This window comes from Balaenoptera physalus, assembly GCF_965194825.1.
Source record: "Balaenoptera physalus genome assembly, chromosome: 18".
Classification (NCBI taxonomy): domain Eukaryota; kingdom Metazoa; phylum Chordata; class Mammalia; order Artiodactyla; family Balaenopteridae; genus Balaenoptera; species Balaenoptera physalus.
This window is the reverse complement of record NC_138899.1, coordinates 73,669,170-73,676,409: the sequence shown is the minus strand read 5'-3', so window position 1 is coordinate 73,676,409 and position 7,240 is coordinate 73,669,170. Positions and strand designations below refer to the sequence as shown.

General features: G+C 40.9%; 1 long non-coding RNA gene across 1 annotated transcript in view; it reads left to right on the top strand.

The window, feature by feature from the left end:
* LOC309647898 overlaps positions 1-6,334 on the top strand; it is a 39,478-nt gene extending 33,144 nt beyond the window's left edge. Inside the window, exons 2-3 of the long non-coding RNA XR_014256377.1 lie at positions 2,860-2,969; positions 3,523-6,334. This is a non-coding gene — a long non-coding RNA (uncharacterized lncRNA). The remainder of the gene's footprint in view (positions 1-2,859; positions 2,970-3,522) is intronic.
* The last annotated feature ends 906 nt before the right edge of the window (positions 6,335-7,240 follow it).

Here is a 7,240-nt window from a genome sequence, read left to right as displayed (position 1 = left end):
GTGGTTCACTGGCTGAGAACTTACGATGGTACTTCCATCGACTGTACCCACTTTATGTAAGAAAACTGGTTTTTGTTGGTCAAACACGTTCAGTGTTGGTAATTACATATGCTTCACCCTAATACTCTTCCTCACTATAAAAGATTTATAAATATTTTAAAATAAAAACATTTCTGTGATGAGAATACTGTAACAAATCAGTGCTGCATAGAGCAGTGCTAAGTAACATATGTATATGATTGTTGTTGTTAATTTCACTAGCCTTCAGTTATAGCGAAAACTAATCCAAGGGCAACCAGAGATGAGCTTGGACTTAACAGGCCACGTCCCGGTGCTGGTGTCTTGCGGATGGGGGGTGGGCTCCGCGTGGGGGGTCAGGGGGCTCTCTCATTGCTGATGTCACTACAGGCCGGCTGCAGCACAGACCTCCAGTCCAGAGAGCCGCCCCTGGGCAGCAGCAGTAGGTTTGCTCCAGCTGACCCAGGTATTACCCGGCGATAGACGAGACCTGCATGTCTTGTGATCGGCTCTTCTCTGCCAGTGAGCTATTTTCACTGTTTGAGGAATTTTCAGTACAGGTCGCACCAGAGGCTACATGGCGAACTGCTAAGTGTATATGTACACGGGCTTTTAGAAAGTAGAAAAATACTGAATTTACTAAAACTTAGAAAAATCCCTATCTCATACTTCACATTACCTACGGAAACAAGCCAAGTGCCACGTCCTTAAAGATGCCCAATAAAAACAGAAGCTGCAGTGTGTGGTGTCATACCGTAAAGGTCTCGACTTGCAAGCTGGGTTAACTGGCTTTGAATTCTAGTTCTGTCACAGAAGAGTTGTAGAACCTTGGGCAAGTTAACCTCTCTGTGACTCACCTACAAAATGGGGATGGAAACAATCCCCTATCTTAAAGGGTTATGGTGGGATATCATCTGTAAACTACAATGCCTGGTACAGAAAAAGCATGGTATGTATTGACTATTATTACTAAATGAATGACTTTTAGTATACAGAAGTTTTAAAGTTCAAACTGTGTTACAGAGCAGCAGGAAAATTCTGAAAAACAACAATCTACAAAATGCCCAAACTCCAGAAACACTATGATTTTGTTCTTGTATTAGAATGGCGTGCTAAACGCAGTGGTTGAGAATCTGCCTGCTAACGCAGGGGACACGGGAAGATCCCACATGCCGCGGAGCAACTGGGCCCATGAGCCACAACTACTGAGCCTGCGCGTCTGGAGCCTGTGCTCCGCAACAAGAGAGGCCACGATAGTGAGAGGCCCTCGCACCGCGAAGAAGAGTGGCCCCCACTCGCCGCAACTAGAGAAAGCCCTCGCACAGAAACGAAGAACCAACACAGCCAAAAAAAAAAAAAAAAAAAAAAAGAGTGGTGTGCTATTGGTTTCTGTGTGCTGTTATGTAGGGCGTGTCCCAGCTTAGGTCTCTTGGTCTCACGAGGACTTTCGTTGTCGTTGTTTCTGCTCTTTCCCATTTTTCCTTCTGGCATTTGCTATATCTTTGCCAAATCCTTGAAATGCCTGATGCAGTCATTCCCCTCCCTAATAACTGATGGCCATGGCATCGGTGATGATCGTTAAGCTCAGTCAACAAAATAACCTAACTGGTGCACCCACGTCCACCTCCTTAGCCTCAGACTGGAGACTGCATCTATGCATTTTGTCCACAGTGAGTTAAAAATGAATATATCTTGCTCTTACATTGTTATGTGACATTTTAGAATTCAACAGCATGTAATTATAGAAAAGTGTTCCAAACTACCAGTTTCTCTGAATACCATACTTCACAATAATTCAGAGCCCTAAGCATCTTTATCAGTTACTTTCAAATGATTTCTTGAAGGAAGCTTGGTATCTCAACACTGCATGATTTTTCTCACTGCTCTGAAAGCTGCATTCAGAGTCACTCCAAAGCTACTGAACTTGCATCAAAGAATTCAGCCTTAGAGCAAAGAAATGGCCTTTTCAATAAAGGTGATAAAAATAACTTAAATTTCCAGGGTGCCTTCTTCTGAAAAACTCATAAAAGGCTTTACACGATTTGGTGAAAGGATTTTTATCCAGAAGGGATGGCATTTGATTGATAAAGTTTCTCTAAGTTTAAATATATTTCTGAGTATCTTTCTCATCTTTTGCTGCTGTATTTTCAGATGCAACGCATTTCAAGTTAACTTATCGTGACACATATTCCTTTTTCAAAAAAAAAAAACAAAACAAAACAACAGTGTAAGAGCTGAGTCACTCACTTTTCTTAGTTCTCTATGGTTCAGTTTCTCTGGACAACATTTGGTTCCCAAGTCCTTTCTTGTTCAGCCACTCCTAACTTCATCCTTCCATTTCACTGGCGGTATCCCCAGCTGGGGCTGATGAACTGACACAGTGCTGGAACACTAGGGCTCCAGGCCCCAATTACCAGCCTTATTTTTTAATAGAGTGTCATATTCCACTGCCTAGCATTCAGACCTCTGGGCTTGGCTCTTCCAGGAAGCTGAATCTCTAGTTTCCTCCCATCGTGTGATGGTTAATATTCTTATCTGTACTCTTGTCCCTCTGTGTGCCTTGCACATATATTTATGATGTTTCAAGAATCAACTTACATTCCTATACCCCTGAGTTCTCAACTTCTTAATGTTTTTCAAGTTTTCTTTAATCTCATCCACATTATCCAAAATTTCCAACTCTGCTTTAATTGCATACTCTAAAAACAAGTATTTCTATTTTTCAGAATCTTAATTTTTTCCTATTGTAAGAGCAATATATGTTCACTGCAAATAAAAGTTAAACATTCCATATATACTTCCATCTCAAGGAGATTAACAATGCCCATATTTTTTTTTCAGTTTTGTTTTTGCCTTTTTAAAAAGATCAAAATTGGGATCATACCTAATTGGAATGAAGTTTAAGAAAAATCAGAACCGAAAGAACCAGTGCACTGGACATCACGCACCAAGTATTTACAGATTTTTTATTGATTTAGAAATTTGTATATAATTTTGTGAACATTTTCCCAGATATTATTACTTTAAAAAAAAAATTCTCCAAAAACTGCATGAGTTCATTGTTTGAAAGCATCTGAGGGTTTAGGTTCTCCTAAGCGCTCATAAAACTTTAGCAGTTCAGTGATGGCTTGTGTTGCCTGTGACTTCAAAAGAAGGAAAATAATAGCAGACCATGGTCCCTGGAAAGTGAAGGGATAGTTATAAATGAAGCAGACTTTGGATTCTGTGTATCAGTCAGGTTTCTCCAGAACAGAAGCAATAGGGTGGGTGTGTGTGTGTGTGTGTGTGTATGTGTGTGTGTGTGTACACACACACACACACATATATTTTTTTTTTCCTAAGAAATTGGCTGATATAATGGTGGGGGCTGGCACCTCTGCAGACCTGCAGGCTAGAAACTCCAGCAGGGTTTGTGTGTTACAGTCTTGAGGTGAGGGAAATGGAATTCTGTGCCTGAATTAGTCATGCAGCAATCTCTTAAATAATTTTTTTTTTTTTGTATAGTCTGCAACCAGGCAATTCAAGACCAAAGGCCAAGAAGATGTTGTCTTGACCAAGAGTAAACTCACCAAAACTTGTCTTGACCAAGAACTGAAGAACAATCCAGAACTCAGAGAAGTGCTTAAGCGCAAGTATTCCTTCCTGGTTCTATTACTGAATCTGTGTTGATTTAAATAACTTCCATTTCTAAATGATTCTCATTTTCAAAGGCCAAAACTCCACATTAAAATCAACACTGATTATTACCACACTCTAAAGGAACAGGTTAATGCTGTCCTGTTAAACTGTCCAACAGCATAAAAAGATGAGAACTTGCTGACTTACTGCACAGACCTGAAGCCACAGCTCTAGGCTTCAAGAAGTCCACGGCCATGCTAGTATCTTCACTGCTATCATGAGAGGTGGGAGACCCTCCACAAATGCTTAGTGCTTTGAACAATATATTACAGAAAGGGAATTTCAGAATAGTCTATTGATATATTATGAAGTGCATGAAAAAACTCTTGTATAAACACTAGCAAGTTGAGTTCAGGGTTTAGCTGCTCAGGCGCTGGCAGAGAGAAAGCAGAATTGGTACCACTCCAAGAGGAGATTTGTCTGGGCAAGTCATAAAAAACGGAAGATGGACAAGAGAGTTTAGGATTTGGGCAAGAGTGGGATGGAGATGCTCTGCCATGAAATCTAAATCCCAGAGAAAGAGGGAAGTATAAAGAAGCAGGGCTGGTAGATGAAGAGAAGACAAAACATCTATGAGCCAGGGGCCCTGCTGACAGTTCGGGTGGAGTCGAGGCTGATGTTCCCTGGGCAGCGTGTACTCCACAGGGCAGGGGTCTTCACCAGAAGGTGAAAGAGAATGCTCTAGAAATGCTTTGGGGGAGTGAAGAGAACAGTGACCTCAGCACATGACCCCAGAACAACTACAATGATAATCATAAAGATGGACTATTAATAGCTACTGTTTCTGGAGTCCTTATCAGGTACCAAGCTGGGGGCTGAGTTTTTTATACAGCCTATCTCATTTAACAAGGGCGTGGGGAAATGAGCAGCTTCTGGGGACTGCAGGAGAACTGGTGCCTTCGGGGAGAGCTAGTGACAGTTTAGTTGGGGAAAGGGGGAGGAGCTTCCAAGAGAGGTCTGAGGACACAGGGAGTGTGTAGATATTGGGGAGTGCAAGGGGCTAGACTGTAAGGGTGTGGAAGGAAGGAAGGGCTGGGTGGGAGTGGAACAAAGCATTACAAGGATGCCGACAGTGGAGAGGAAAAGTAACCAGAGGGACGTATCACACATCCCAGGCCCTGATGGAGGGAACACAGACTTGCGGTGTGAGGGGTTTAGTCTTGATCACTGTTGGAGCCAGTGGATTTTAATGTGGAGCAAAACAAAAGACAGTGAAAGATCAAGTGCTAACTGCTGACCCAAATAAGAAGCCCAGGCGCAGAAAGTGGAAAGAGGGCAGAAGGCAGAGCAGGGGCCTCTTCCAGGTGTGGGTGTGGCCACAGGCCGAGCAAAGAGGAGGGGCTGGAGCCTGCAAATGACACCAGGCCTTGAGGAGAGCTGGATTTATCTCTGTTTCTCCAGTGCGTTAGTATCACTGAATATATATATATTTTAATCAACATTAGAATATATTTGACATTTATATAATAAAATATAGAAGACAATAAAAAGAAGTGAGCATTGCTACAAGCAACAACAGAAATAAAACTCATGAGCAATATTCAGCAAAACAAGGCAGACATAAAATGATATACATTGTATGGTTTCTTTTTAAAAAATTCAAAACTGGGCAAAACAAATTTATGGTGAAGATAGTGGTTACTTTGGGGGCAGAAAGCAGGGGTCATGACCAGGAAATGGTATAAGGAAGGCTTCCGAGGTGCTGGGAAAGTTCTGTTTCTTGATCTGAGTAGGGGTTATACTAGGGGGAGTTCAGATAACTCACATAGGTCATAAGTTTATAGTTAAACTTAAGACTTATGCACTCTTCTCCGTGTTATAACTTATTAAGAAAGCTAAGACAAAAGCCTTATTTAGTTCATTAAGATCAACAGTTGGCAAAGAACCACTGAATATTATTTTAGACACCTACAAAGTTCAAGGAACTGTCTTAGGTGATAAAAGTTTCCAAGTCCATTCCACTATCAAATTTTTTTTTCCTATTAGTCATCCATTTTATACACATCAGTGTACACATGTCAATCCCAATCTCCCAATTCATCACACCACAACCCTCACCCCCCGCCACTTCCCCCCTTGGTGTCCGTATATTTTTTCTCTACTTCTGTGTCTCAATTTCTGCTCGGCAAACCGGTTCACCTGTACCATTTTCTAGGTTCCACATATATGCGTTAATATACGATACTTGTTTTCCTCTTTCTGACTTACTTCACTCTGTATGACAGTCTCTAGATCCATCCACGTCTCTACAAATGAGCCAATTTCATTCCTTTTTATGGCTGAGTAATATTCCATCGTATATGTGTACCACAACTTCTTTATCCATTTGTCTGTCGATGGGCATTTAGGTTGCTTCCATGACCTGGCTATTGTAAATAGTGCTGCAATGAACATTGGGGTGCATGTGCCTTTTTGAATTATGGTTTTCTCTGCGTATATGCCCAGTAGTGGGATTGCTGGGTCATATGGTAATTCTATTTTCAGTTTTTTAAGGAACCTCCATATTGTTCTCCATTGTGGCTGTATCAATTTAAATTCCCAACAGTGCAAGAGGGTTCCCTTTTCTCCACACCCTCTCCAGCATTTGTTGTTTGTAGATTTTCTGATGATGCCCATTCTAACTGGTGTGAGGTGATACCTCATTGTAGTTTTGATTTACATTTCTCTAATACTTAGTGAGGTTGAGCAGCTTTTTATGTGCTTCTTGGCCATCTGTACGTCTTCTTTGGAGAAATGTCTATTTAGGTCTTCTGCCAATTTTTGGATTGGGTTGTTTTTTTAATATTGAGCTGCGTGAGGTGTTTATATATTTTGGAGAGTAATCCTTTGTCCGATAACTCATTTGCAAATATTTTCTCCCATTCTGAGGATTGTCTTTTCGTCTTGTTTATGGTTTCCTTTGCTGTGCAAAAGCTTTTAAGTTTCATTAGATCCCATTTGTTTATTTTTGTTTTTATTTCCATTACTCTAGGAGGTGGATCAAAAAAGATCTTGCTGTGATCTATGTCAAAGAGTGTTCTTCCTATGTTTTCCTCTAAGAGTTTTATAGTGCCCAGTCTTACATTTAGGTCTCTAATTCATTTTGAGTTTATTTTTGTGTATGGTGTTAGGGACTGTTCTAATTTCATTCTTTCACGTGTAGCTGTCCAGTTTTCCCAGCACCACTTATTGAAGAGGCTGTCTTTTCTCAATGGTATATCCTTGCCTCCTTTGTCATAGATTAGTTGACCATAGGTGCGTGGGTTTATCTCTGGGCTTTCGATCCTGTTCCATTGATCTATATTTCTGTTTTTGTGCCAGTACCATATTGTCTTGATTACTGTAGCTTTTTAGTAGAGTCTGAAGTCAGGGAGTCTGATTCCTCCAGCTCCGTTTCTTTCCCTCAAGACTGCTTTGGCTATTCGGGGTCTTTTGTGTTTCCATACAAATTTTAAGACATTTTGTCCTAGTTCTGTAAAAAATGCCATTGGTAATTTGACAGGGATTGCATTGAATCTGTAGATTGCTTTGGGTAATAGAGTCATTTTCACAATACTGACTCTTC